The sequence below is a fragment of the Erinaceus europaeus genome, chromosome 15, assembly GCF_950295315.1.
Source record: "Erinaceus europaeus chromosome 15, mEriEur2.1, whole genome shotgun sequence".
NCBI lineage: Eukaryota > Metazoa > Chordata > Mammalia > Eulipotyphla > Erinaceidae > Erinaceus > Erinaceus europaeus.
In genome coordinates this window covers 74,622,783-74,637,189 of record NC_080176.1, presented here as the reverse complement: position 1 = coordinate 74,637,189, position 14,407 = coordinate 74,622,783, and the positions used below count along the sequence as shown (strand labels likewise).

The window sequence follows — 14,407 nt, the reverse complement described above, 5'->3', positions numbered from 1 at the left end:
TGTCTCTCTGTGTCTACCCCTCTTTCTCTTATCTCTAGCTGGTAAATAACAAAACAAAAAAAAAAACTAAAAAAAACAGTGATGTTTATGTTGCTAATCATCTTTCAGCTAATATAAGTTGTACTTCATAGCTGTAGAATGCAGATTTTTCGAACATTTCTTTGTAAAAAGATTTATGAGAGAAATAGCATCACTCGGGTAGGTATGATGCCAGGGATCAAAGTTGAGATTTCATGCTTATAAGGCTGTATCTGCTGTGCCACTTCCTAGACCACCATAACATCCCTTTACTGATGAAACAGAGAAATGTGACGGGGGTCTCTATGTCCAAAGTGGGGGCTTGGGAGACTTTGTTAGTGCTCCTCCACATCAACAGAGCCAATGGGATCCATAGAAAAAGTGAGTGAGATTTTTTTTTTTTTTTTTGGTAATTCATTCGTGCAATTGTGGAGGTAGAAAGCCTGTTCTAATTGGAGTAGACTGTTGACCTAGATGGTCAAGAGTTGCTATTCCAGCAACTGTGAAGGTGGCTCAGTGGTTGAATGCAGGACTGGGGTCTGTGAGGTCTTCAGTTCAAACCTCCAGTACCACATGTGCCAGAGTGATGCTCTGGTTCTCTCTCTCTCTCTCTCTCTCTCTCTCTCTCTCTCTCTCTCTCATCACTCTCACACATTACAAAAGATAAACATCATTCAAGAAAAATCTTTTTAAAAAGATGGAAGTTGTCATTGTCTTAAACTCAGAAGGTGGAAACTCAAGGCAGGTTTTGTGTTGCAGTCCGGAGGCAGAACTCTTACTTCAACCTATGCCTTAACTCTCAAGGTCCTCACGTGAATGGGTGTCCTCTGGGTCCATTACGGAGGGTGAACCCCTGACTTCAGTGATTAATCATGTCTGAAAATAGCTCTGCATCACCACGCAGACTCTTGCCTGGGCCATGGTTCATGCTGTGTCAAATTAATCCCTGAAATTTGCCATCTTAGATACACACACACTCCCTGTTATCTTCACTCACTGCTTTGCTTGCTGGCTGATGCACATATGTTCTAAGATGTCATAACTCACCCTCTTGAGAACTGTCCTGAGGACTTTGCTTCCTCTGTCTGCCCCCTGGGGGCTGCCCTGAGCCCTCCTGAGTGACCCTGGTTTCTCTACTTGCTGGGCACTGAAAATGGAAGACATGAACCCACCCAAATTTGTTCTCTAAGCACCACCAATGACTTTGAGCAGTTGGCATATTTTGACATGTCACATCAGTGAATTCCACACCCCCAGCTATCAAAGTGATGTAAACCATGAGAATAGTGAAAAGAACAACTGTTACATGTTATGGGTGTGTGGTTTTTTTTTTTTTTTTCCTTCTTGACCTGTTTCATTTGGAAGTATTGTCAAAACAATCTTTGGCAAAGCTGGGCTGTGCCATTCCAGGTGGATTTAATTACCAGGGGAAAAAAAAATACAACCACCCAGTAACACCCATGTGATATGACTCCAGCATCTCAAAATCTGGATCTGTCTTAACAGGAAATCCAGGACTTCTTTTATTCAGTCTCCCTACTGCAACAATTGGTTCCAGCTTCACGAGGTAAGGGAATAACCCCCAGAGTGTGACAGCTACATTGGTGGGATTAAACTCCCTGGCACACAGATCAGGAAGCTGACTGGATGCTGTGAAACTTGTTTAAAAAAACACCATTCACTGTTATGGGTTTCACGGGTTTTTGCTTTTCACGCTTGGCAGCTATCAAAATGCCCAGGCGAGGCTAAGTAATACATTCTTACCATTTCTGTTTTCTTCCCCCAGATATCATCTCCATCCCAGCAACCCCTGTAGAGACCGGTTTTGGTATCAGTCTTAGGGTGTCCCTTCTCCTATGACAAATGTGTGGACTAGACTGAACTGCCCAGCAGTATAAGCAGTGAGCTATGCCCAGGAGCTGGGGCAACCCATTAAGCTACTCAGGTTACTGAACCCTGGCCCTCGCCACACACCCCCAATATCTGATTCAGTGAGTCTGGAGAGGGTGGCCCCAAGAACTTTTGTGTCAACTCCCAGTTCCATACCATGTCTTGAGAAATCATTTTTTCTGTGCTTATCAAAGAAATAAAATATGTACTGGACAGTTAAATTAGCCTTGGGGTAAGCTCCACATAGCTCTACTGACTGTCCATTTTATTTGTCTGCTGATTCACTGATTTTATTATTTAGTGAGGCAACTCTGTTTAGACATTTTAAAAAAAAATCACTGTCATCAAAGATCTTACAACCTTTTTAAAAAAATACATTTTATTGGGGTTTTTTTTCTTTATTTGAATGGACAGAGAGGCATTGAGAGAGAAGGGAGAGATAGAGATAGAGGGAGAAAGACAGAGAGACATCTGTAGTACTTGCTTCACTATCCGTAAAGCTTCCCCCTAAAGATGGGGAGGGGGACTCGAACCCAGGACCTTGCACATGGTAATATGTGCGTCTATCCAAGCACACCACTGCTCGGCTTCCCCAGCCCTTTTTTTTTTTAAAGAAAAGGTTGAGGGTGGTATTGGTGGTAAGGGGAGATAGCCCAGCAGGTAGGATATTAACCTGGCCGTGTGTGCATGAGGCTCTCATTTAGCACCACATGGGAGCACTGTGGACAGCACCAAAGGGACCTCCATGTTGGTGGAGTGGTTGGTGCCTCTCCCAGTTTATGTCTCCTGTTCTCTCTCTTCCTCTATGTACATAGAACAAGAAAGATAAGCCAGGCAGGCCATTTGGTGTTACGATGCATGTGGGAGACCCTGGTTTCATTTCCTGGCATCATGTTTAAAAAAAATCAGAATACAAGGAAAGGAAAAGGAATTGCACAAGTAAACATCATGTCACAATATACGCTTATGTGTACCAAGTGCTTTAGGTTTGGTGCCCTTAGCACAAGGAAATACGGTAATCCGGGTTTGTTGCTCTATAGATTGAGGCTGGTGTGTGTGGGTGAGGGAGAAGCACTCTTCACGTTTGGGGGCTGACAACTGCTATAATCAAAAGTGGTGGGGTGAGTTTTTAGCTCCAGCTAATATATTTCAACTCAGCAGTCAACTTGGTCTCTGATGGAGTGTGAAATTGAAGCAATATGCCCCCTTCCTCCAGCTGCAAGGCCAGATTTGTGGGATCTCAGCTTGGAGACCTGGTGAGTGACAGCTGCGCTGAGGCATGGATTTTCATCCTGGTTGGTGGGCAGCCCAGGGAGCCAGCTCTCCTAGAGAGATGAGGATTCCTCTGCCCACCAGCAGTCCTGCCCTTTGTCCTTTATGGAAACCTCCCTCTTCCCCCCCACCCCCACCCCCACACACCCCACTATTAAATATTGAGTGGATGGACTGCCCAGGGAGGGCCCTGCACTACATTCAGTGTGTCCCTGAAGGTGACTTCCCTTGCATTTTATTTCCTGGGATGTCACATAGCACAGGTTTTGTCCCCATGTTGAGATCTGGGGCAGCCTGTGTTGTTCTTGCTCTGTAGGGTGAGGGGTGTGGGAGCCATGGCTCAGCTCACCCTTATCAAAGCTCAAGAGGCTTAGGTGCCAGGCTGCCAAAGCCCTGCCAAGAACCAAGTCTGTTTCATAGCACAGCTCTGCTTGCCTCCCTTCCCTCCTTCCTGCAGGCTCCTGTCGCTCCTGGTCCTCTGTCACCTCTGTCCCTCCAGCTGTGTTTGCTGGAAGCCTCTTCCTTGAGTCTTTTTCCCTGCGGTTCAGGGATAACCCTAACTCCAGCCAGGCTGAGCTCCCAGAGCCAATTGCACTTGACCGTCCCTCTTCCCCATGTGCCTAGTAAGAGAACATGGTGTTCAACACATGCCATTTGAAATGGAAAACATAAAGGAGCAAGAACAGGCTTAGAGATGCAGCAGAGACCCAGGTTCGGACCCCCCAGTTCCCACCTGCAAGGGGGAAAGCTTCACAGGCAGTGAAACAATGTGCAGGAGTCTCAATTTTTCTCTCTTCCTCTTTTTTTCTTTTCTTCCCTTTCTCTCCTTTCGTCCTTGATTTCTTTCTGTCTCTATCCTAAATAAATATATATATATATATGCATATATATTCTTTTCTTTTTTTATTTAAGAAAGGATTAATTAACAAAACCATAGGGTAGGAGGGGTACAATTCCACACAATTCCCACCACCCAATCTCCATATCCCACCCCCTCCCCTGATAGCTTTCCCATTCTCCATCCCTCTGGGAGCATGGACCCAGGGTCATTGTGGGTTGCAGAAGGTGGAAGGTCTGGCTTCTGTAATTGCTTCCCCGCTGAACATGGGCGTTGACTGGTCGGTCCATACTCCCAGTCTGCCTCTCTCTTTCCCTAGTAGGATGGGTCTCTGGGGAAGTGGAGCTCCAGGACACATTGGTGGCGTCTTCAGTCCAGGGAAGCCTGGCCGGCATCCTGATGACATCTGGAACCTGGTGACTGAAAAGAGAGTTAACATACGAAGCCAAACAAATTGTTGAGCAATCATGGACCCAAAGCTTGGAATAGTGGAGAGGAAGTGTTAGGGGGGTACTCACTGCAAACTCTAGTGTACTTCTGCTTTCAGGTATATATTTTGCAGTAGTTTACGGATACGTGTGAACATATGCTCTCTCTCACAGAAACTGGTGTATATCTAGGTTTTGGGACTTTGTTAGAAAGTGAACCTCCTGGGATGGAATTAGAGAATACTATGAAAGGAAAGGTCTCACCCGAGTAATGAAGCTGAAGGGTTGTCATTCCACAAGTGAAGTCTCTGGACACAGTCTGAAGTGAAGCATGTTGAGGTGGCCATCGTGTTTGTTAGGTTGTGATCGGCAGATGCAATATTATTTGCTATGGATTGGGAGAGGCATACAGGAAAGTGGGCCCTATCCAACGGTTCCAGGACTGGGGGAAGTAGAGGCTCTATAGTGGAGATGTGAAGTTCCTGCTGTCTTAGGGTTCAAAAAGACAATCGATAGTTAATGTTATCATCACATTACTTGGTAATTGGGTTAACTTTGAAAAGTCCTTTTGTTATGGTTTGCTGTACAGTATCCAGTATCTTGTATATAGCTGTGCTATTGGTTTCTTCTGATCTACTTGATCTAGGCTTTTGAGAGAGTCTGCATATCAATTACATAGCCTATATATTGAAAAGATTGAGTTTGTGTTTTGAAAAACTTCGAGACATACAATTAATTTTCCCCCTCTCGTATTAATTAGTGATTTATCTGACTACATTTTACTAGGAGTGCACATAAACACCATTCCCACCACCAAAAGACTGTGACCCATCCCTCCCACCCACTCCCACCCCCCACTGGCCCAGGAAGCTGCATGTCTACCCCTTACCACAGGGTTTTTTTTACTTTGGTGCCCTACTTACAATTTGGTCAGGTCCTGCTTTTAGTTTCCCTTTCAGATCTTCTTACTCAGCTTCTGTTGATGAGTGGGATCATCCCATACTCATCTTTATCTTTCTTTCTTAGTTCACTTAACATAATTCCTTCTAGCTCTGACCAAGATGGGTCAGAGAAGGTGGGTTCATTGTTCTTAATAGCTGCATAGTATTCCATTGTGTATTTATACCACAGCTTTCTCAGCCACTCATCTGTTGTTGGGCACCTGGGTTGCTTCCAGGTTTTAGCTATTTATGAATTGTGCTGCTATGAACATAGGAGTACACACCTCTTTTTGGTTGAGTGTTATGGAGTCCTTGGGGTATAACCCCAGGAGAGGAATTACTGGATTCTATGGAAGGTCCATGTCTAGCCTTCTGAGAGTTTTCCAGACTGCTCTCCACAGAGGCTGTACCAATTTACATTCCCACCAGAAATGTAAAATGGTTCATCTGTCCCCACAACCTCTCCAGCATTTGTTTCTGCTGTCCTTTTTGATGTATGCCATTCTTACAGGAGTGAGGTGGTATCTTAGTGTTGTCTTAATTTGCATTTCTCTGACAATCAGTGACCTAGAGCAGTTTTTCATATGTTTGTTAGCCTTTTGGATCTCCTCTGTAGTGAATGTTTTGTTCATATCCTCTGCCCATTTTTCGATGGGGTCATTTGCTTTTTTGGTGCTATGCATATATATTTAAATAAAGCATGAGAGAGAGAGCGACAGGCTTTGTCCTGTTGAAAGAGAAGAGAGAGGGGGTTTGAATCTGGCACTTTCTTGGCAAGGAGGTAATGTCCAGCTGGAGAACAGGGCAGGTTACTCAAAGAAGCCCCCCTGTATCACATTCTGTAAATACAGATGCTGGCTTTTGGTCCCTTTCTGACTCTTCAGCTTAGGTGCTGTGTGATTTTGGTCAGTTTACTCCATCTCTCTGGTATTTTCTCTTATGTAAAGTGAGAATTCTATTGACCTTGCAGGGGTCTTGTTGACATTAAGAAAGATGAGTGGGGGAGTCGGGCTGTAGCGCAGCGGGTTAAGCGCAGGTGGCACAAAGCACAAGGACCGGCATAAGGATCCCGGTTTGAACCCCGGCTCCCCACCTGCAGGGGAGTCGCTTCACAGGCAGTGAAGCAGGTCTGCAGGTGTCTATCTTTCTCTCCTCCTCTCTGTCTTCCCCTCCTCTCTCCATTTCTCTCTGTCCTATCCAACAACGACAACAACAATAACTACAACAATAAAAAAGCAACAAGGGCAACAAAAGGGAATAAATAAATAAAATAAATTTAAAAAAAAAAGAAAGAAAGATGAGTGGATCTATGCGAAGATACAGCCCCCAATGAATGTATGATCCGGGTGCTCCTAGGAGACTGCCGGCTCTCAGAGAGCACTATCTTCTGTTTGTATCATTGCTGCAAGTGTTGCTGTCAGACGCTAGTTTCTCTCAGGATGATTTCGTAGGAGAAGTCATACTTCATACTCGGGAGTAGATCTGTGTGAAAATTGCCACCCTTCTCTGATTGCACTGACTGAGTTTCACAGTCTGTGCAGTGATCAGTGGACAGTGGAGGCTGTGTTTATAAGCCAGCTCAACAGTTGGTGAGAATGAGCTACTTATAGGCAGAGCAAAATGAACATTAGTCTGCAGAAGATCTGGCTCTGTTTCTTCTCTAAGATAATGGAGCTGTCAGTCTCAGGACACGCTTTGAACTGAGTGTGTGTGTGTGTGTGTGTGTGTGTGTGTGTGTGTGTGTGTGTCCTCCTGAATTTAGATGCTAAAGCCTCAATATGACTGTATTTGGAGAAAGAGCCTGGATGGAGCTATGAGTGAATGAGGTCCTCAGAGTGGAGTTGTGATCTGATAGAAACAGTGTCCTTGTGAGCTGTAAGCCCAGAGATCTGGCCCTGTGTGTAGGAGCCCTGAGAGACCCTGGGAGGACACAGGAGGTGACTGACTATAACCCAGAGAGAGAGAGAGAGAGAGAGAGAGAGAGAGAGAGAGAGAGCCCTCACCACACACCAGGCCACTGTATTCCCACTCAACTGTGAGAAATGCTTGTCTGCTGTGTGTTGTTCCCCACTGCCCCTGGCCTGTGGTATCTTACAGCAGCCAGAGCAAACAAATATGAGGTGTGAGAAACAAGGGTGGTTCTCAGGCTTGGAAAGTGCTAGAGGAACCCCAGGAGGGAGTCCACTTTAGCCAGAGAATGGTTTCTTTCTGTGCTAATTGAGACTTGAAACTTGGAAAGATAATAGCCACACATTTTTTTTAAATACTATGCGTAAGCACATGAAATTACAATACAAAAACAAGTTCATTCGGGAAGGGGTGTTCTCTGGCATGTGAAATGTGATTCTATGGGCAGAAACCCTGAGTGAGTGAATCTAATTTAACTCTGCAGGTTATTGACTGGGAGTTTGGACCCTGGCAGGACCAAGAGCAAAGTGCTGTGTTGAAGCAAAATTACCTTGTTGACAGGTCTTGGGGACAGTTTCAGACGGTTGTAGGCAGAAGCTAGTACATCTCCATACAAAATGACATATAGAAGGGGTGTTGGTCACTCCAGAAGAATCATGACATTATCACGAGATCCACTTGGAAGTCAGTCAAGGGTGGAATCAAAGAAAAAATATAGGGCCCAGAGAACATTCACCCCACAGAACACATGCATGGTAACAGGTGCGTTTTACTCAGTGAGCCACCACCTGATTCTAAGACCTCATTACTTTTGGACTATTATTGAAGTCACATGATTTTATTACGTTGTGTTAGTTTGTGGCTTTATCTCTGATGGCAAATAAAGCAAAAGCATGAATAAACAATGGCATGGCATCAAATTCCTTTCCAGTAGAGCCAGAAGAGTTGAGTAAGGAGAGACCATGGCAATGACCTTTTCCTGTGGCCGATTCAATTCACAGGCAGAGGGGAGAGAATTTGCAGTTTAAGACAATGGTATTACAAGACTTGTCTTGAAGTTCATTTTTTTTCATCATAATGTCACTGTTTCACCCTTTTGTCTTTATTCTTAATATTTTAGTAGATTTTTAAGTGCGTTTGTTTTTTGGAGGAGGAGGTGTTTTGTTTTTGGTAGCTAGACATTCTAAGAAGCAGCCATCAATTTTTGCTCTTAGAGAGAAAATATTAGCTGGAGGGGGAGTGATTCTCTCTCTCTCTCTCTCTCCCCCAACCCTGGCCCATACCAGGGTTGTCGTTGGGTCCCCATGTCTCCCATTTCTTCATGATTCTACTGCTACCAGCAAAACTTTTTTTTTATAGAATGTAAAAGACAGGGAGAGGGAGAAAGAGACCACATGACTCCCCCTCTCTTCACCCTCCCCCCTCCTGCTTGTGAAGTTTCCTCCACTCAGATGCTCCCATGTGGTAGCTGAGGGCTCAACCCCAAGTCCTCATACCTGGTCAAATATATGCTTTATCAGCTGAGCCATCTCCTGACCCTGGGATCACTGTGCCTAACTAGCAGATACTGACAGTCATGATGTCAGTGCTGATATGTTTTAATAAGAATACAGGGACTTTCTTAGGTGTTCAAATAAGAGAAGCATCACTCACTAGGCTCTTTGATAAGAGACAGTGGAGACTGAAAGCCTTCTCTTCTCTGAGAACACCAAGTGAGTATTTTCCTCCTAATCCTGGTATCCTGGCTGGTTCCAGACCCATATCTGTCTGCTGAGAGCCTACTTGGGACTTACCTGGCTATCGAAAGACTCAGTTGTTTAAAGACACTGAACTCCCATCATCATCATCATCATCATCATCATCATCATCATCATCATCATCTCAGGAGAATTTTTTTTAACTTAAGTTTTACAGCAGTGCTACAGGCAAGTGTAATTAGGGCTGCTAGCCTGTTGGGCACATGAGTCTTAAGCACACTTACTCAGTGTTAAGAATGCCACCCCATCCCCCACTAAGCTGGACATTTCCTCTGGAAGAGGGTCAGAGGAGACAAGTGGCTGGCAAGTGTCCTGTTCGTGAAAATGGTCATTTCGTGGGTGGGCCTGGAGGAGGCACTATAGATCTGCTGCCCTGTGGGCGGGAGCGGCTCTTCTGGCTGGGCTGCTCTGCTTTGCTTTGCTGCTTCCCTGAAAACAGTAGCCCTGCTGTCTGCAGGGTGTGTCCTGGATCTGTCACTGTCAGAATCCTGTGACACACACTCTGTCCGGGCATGTGACGGGTCCACGACAGAGGGCTCACACAGTAGAGGCAGTGACTCAGGGCTCCTTGCTAGGCTGATGACTGATGAGAGGGGTCTGAGGACAGGAGTCCCGGCATAACTGCCCTGGACTCATCAATGGAATATGGGAAAGAGATAATTTACAAAGCCCATTGGCCTCTTATCTGTGTGGGGTCCCACCCAGGGGTGAAAACCCTCTTAGATGGCTACTGCTGTGCCCTCATCCTGAACTCTGAGACTCAGCTGTCCCCTTAGGGGGTGTGGAGAGCACACAGCCCCACATACACACACTGTAGTCACACATCTCTGTACTGTCCTCTTGTCTGCACTAAAGTCTATCTTCTCTCTGCTTCCCTGACTGAATGAGAATGTCCTAGAACAGAGGGTTTCTGTATACACTGGTTCTCTGGACTGGAAGCAACTGGTGTGCTTATGAGAATAGATGTATATTTGTGTTCTCTGGTGGATTGATGTCCCAGTGAGACCAGTGACAGAGGTGCCCTGCAACCCCAGCCAGGCCTCAGATGTAGCCACTGAGGCACAAACCCTACAGAACTGATTCATAACAAGCACCTGATAGTTGTGTCCTGTTTCCAAAATGGAACCCCCAATGGAGAGACCAAGAGGAGGGTAGCAGTGTACTGAGATCTGTTTGTGATTTTTTTTTTGAGTAATTTTTGTTTGCTATTGTACATTCATTTGACCATCTGGCCCACAGTCATGAGCAGACAACTGGTAGTAAATCAGAGTGATTTAAAAAAATACAGGAATGTGGCATACCTGGCTGAGTACACATTTTACTGTGTGCAAGAGCCTAGGTTTAAGTCCCCGGTCCCCACCTGCAAGGGAGTGTTGGAGAATGGGCCCACTGTCCCGGAAAGTCCAGGCCATTGTTTCCATGAGATCCTAGCAGGCTGACCCCCAACTCTCCCTTCAGGTTGAGAAAAGGGCTGGTTCCCCTGGACATGGCGCCTTTCTACACATGTGACCTCCCCTCCTTTCCTTCTTTGATTAAAAGCCATGGATTACACTGCTCAGCTTTTACTCTCTTCTATTGCTCTAAAGTGCCTGCAATTTAAGTCCAGAAAAATGTACATTGTAAAGCTTATGATCAAACAGTCTGTTGGTAAAAGTGTAACTATGGATTGTCTTGCTCTGTGTTTGGGTTAATGGATACCCCAAACCTTCCCTGTAGTTATAGCCTATATCTACCTGCTTTTCCTTTCAATAAACAAATTTTTCCACTGAGGCTTTCCCAAGGCTGACTGCTTGTCTCCCTGCGCACTTTGCCCTCGGCATGCTGAGCTATCCCAGGGCCCCCAGGGGCTGCTTTTGACCTCCGTCTCCCAATGGCCAGGGAGACAGGCACACCCAGAGCAAACTAGCAAGGGAGAAGCTTCGTGAGTAGTGAAGCAGTGCTGTGGGTGTTCCCTTTTGCTTCCCTTCTGTCTTCTCCTCCCCTCTAAATTTCTCTGTTCTACCCAATGAGAAAAAAAAAAATAAGGAAAAATGGCTTTTGGGAGCAGTGACTTCCTCATGCAAGTGTCAAGCTCCAGTGATAACCGTTGTGCAATAATAAAAGAAAAAAATCACAGGAAAATATTGAGAAAAATCTGGCTTTCTGTGCACCCCTCTCATCCTAGTGAATTGGGAAAATAATGCCACTGTCTGTTTTTGGTTCAGATCTCAGGAAAGCATGGAAGCCATAGGGAGGAGCCTCTTCGAGTGTGAGTGAATCAGCAGGGAAGCTGAGATCCTTGGGTTTCAGTTCAGCCACTAATACCTAGCAATGTGTCTCCTAGGTCTACAGAGATCTGCTGCTGCAGATGACGTGAGTGCTGATTAGAACCCAGCTCTTATCAAGGGTATAGCTCACCTGGTAGTGCACATCTTGTGTGTGAGTGCCCCGACCAGCAGGGCGGTGAACAGGGGCTAGGAACCTAAAAGACCTGGAATGACAGGGACAAGAGACACGAAAGAACGACAGCAAATCAAGTTTATGATCAAGCTGCAAAATTTTATTGTGTTCACAGGCATTATATGGCTTTGGGGAAGGAGAGGGAATGCTGGAGGGGGAGGAGGGGGAGCAAACTTCAAAGCGGAATGTTCCTTGCAACAAACAATGGCCGAAACCATGTTTATTACCACAACTGTGTGTTGACTCACTTGATTACTGATAAATGGTTTACCTGAGGGGAAATGGCCTGCCCAGGGGGGAATTAACACTTGTCTCGAGGGATTCCATTGTTTCAAAGCTTATCATCTATCAAGCAGAGAAATGGCTCCTGGCATGTGAGGCCCTGGGTTCAAGTCCAGGTACCATTTGGGAACACCATAGACACACAGATTTATCAACAGGTTAGTTTCTTATAGGCCTGTCACTCAAGTCAGTGTCGGGCTAGCCAGGAGAGAGAGAGAGAGAGATGACCCAGAAACCAAGCTCGTGGCCACGAGGCCATTCAAATCTCTGTTCATCTGAGTGCCCCAGAGTCGGGTGGTAGCACACCTTGTTAAGCCACATGGTGCAAACCGCAAGGGCTGGGCATCAGTCTCCCAGTCCACGCAGGCATGCTCCTCGAGGCTGGAAAACAGAAGCCCCCAGTTGGAAACGGAAGTGGCTTGACAATACCATACATGGTTAGGAAAGGGGTGGAGAAAAATAAAAAGGGGCTGGGAAAGGTAGGGACTTCCTTAGCAACTGTTGCTAGGGGTTTAACTGGTAGGATTAATAATACCCTGTGGGGAAATAGGGAGGAGACAAAGCAGAAGATTGATGTGTAGCTAATAAAAGGGTGGGCCATTGCATAAAGGAATGCAGGGTGAAGCAGGGGGCTGGCTTAATGTTTTAAGGAATGTTGGGGCCTTGGAGGCAGAAAAACACAGAGTTTCTTGAGACAGGGAGTAGCTGATAGGGAATCGAAAACTGGGATCCATATTTTCTCCCCAGCTCTACCTTAACAAGAGGGAATCTGACAGTGAGGTTCCTTTCCTCAGTTCCCCGTTTTTCAGTGGGAAAAGCCTCACCACGCTCAACTTGGTTCTCACAGTATTCCCAGAAAATCAGCTGATATGTGCATGCACACACACACACACACACACACACACACACACAACCATGATGCATGATGAAGGGACAAAAGGAGGAGTATTTATAGGATTTCACTTTTTAATTCTATTATCTTTTACAGTGGGATGCATTTTATCTAGAGCAGTCAATAAGTGCAAGTCAGGTTTAAAAGTCATGAATTTGACTTAAAACTTAAATTTTTTTAAAAATGTATTTATTGTTGTTATTTTTTATTGCTACCAGAGTTATTGATGGCTCAGTGCCTACATGATGAATCCACCATTTACAGCAGCCTTGTTTTTGACAGAGACAGAGAAATTGAGAGAGGAAGTCAGAGAGGGAGAGAGAAAGAGACCTGTAGCACTGCTTGACTACTTGTGAAACTCCCTTCTGTAGATGGGAACAAGGGACTTGAACCCAGGTCCTAGCACAGGACGTGTGCTACCAGGTACATGACTGCTGTGTCCACTTCTACATTTTTATAAGATTTATTGGTTTATGAGGGGTTGGCACACTCAGAAGAATACATACATTACCGTGCATAAGGATTCATGTTCAAGCCCCTTGCTCCCAGCTATAAGGAGGAAACTTTGGGAATGGTGGAGCACTACTGAAGGTGTTTCTCCTTCTCTGTTTCTCTCTCTATCCTTTTGTCTCTCACCCTCTATCAAAAACAGAATAAGAAAGAATAACAGCTGGAAACTGTGGGACTGTGCTGGCACAGAGCTCAAGCAATAAACCCAATGGCAAAAAGAAAAAATAAAAAAATTTTGAGGTGAGAGAGAGATGAGAGCACTGTTCTGTCATATGTGCGCAGGGAGTGAAGCCCAGGCCACATTCCCTACACTGAGCCTCCTCTTCGGCCACATCTGTTTATTTTATAGGCCTAATAATTCATGAGAAAACTTGAGAGATCTTTTTGTGGTCTTCTTCCTGCTTCCTGACACTTTGATTTTCTACTTGCTTACAGCAGAGGAGTACTCAGCAAGGAGCTCTATTCCTTTGCCCCATCAACTACGTAACAGTAAATAGTCAAAGCAGACACTGAATTGATTCAGTAAGCCAAGTGGCCAACAAATTGAGATGACCTTAGAAGAGGGGCGTGGAAGCTTGTTGTGAAAAGTGGAAAAGTTCTAGAGGTCTGCCATCCAGCTTGGTGCCTGTAGTGAACAATATACTGTGCTTTATACATAAAATTCAAGGGAGTAACACTTCAGCTTGTAGTCTTGCTATAATAAAGATAACTGCACACATACCACACATATGTGCATTTGTAAATAACCACACTATAAAATTAAGCATAAAAAATTTAACTTAAGAAAGCTTGAGAGTCCATAAACAAATAAAATTAGAATTACTTTATGATCCAGCAATAACACTTTTAGGCATTTATCCAAAGAACACTCAAACACAAGTTCAAAGGGACACATGCACCCCTATGTTCACAGCCTCATTGTTCACAATAACCAAAGAGTGAAAACAGCCTAAATGCCCATCATCTGATTGGCTAAAGAAGTTACAGGATATATAGTCTATGAAATACTACTCTGCAATCAAAAAGATGGCATTGTGTCCTTTGGGACAAAATGGATGAAACTGGAGGTGATTGTGCTTATTAATAATTAATAAGAGATGAAATTAATTAATTAATAAGAGATGAAAGGCAACTACTGTATGGTTTTACTCATGTGAAATCCAAAGAACTGATACACATAAACTTGAGAGAGAGAGAAAAAAAAAAACAGAAGCAACAAAGCTATTTCTAAG

At 44.8% G+C, this 14,407-nt stretch overlaps 1 protein-coding gene across 6 annotated transcripts in view; it reads left to right on the top strand.

Annotated features, from left to right (window-relative positions):
• The window catches only part of CCBE1 (collagen and calcium binding EGF domains 1), a 238,019-nt gene that overhangs the window by 94,275 nt on the left and 129,337 nt on the right, over positions 1-14,407 (top strand). The window lies entirely within an intron of this gene.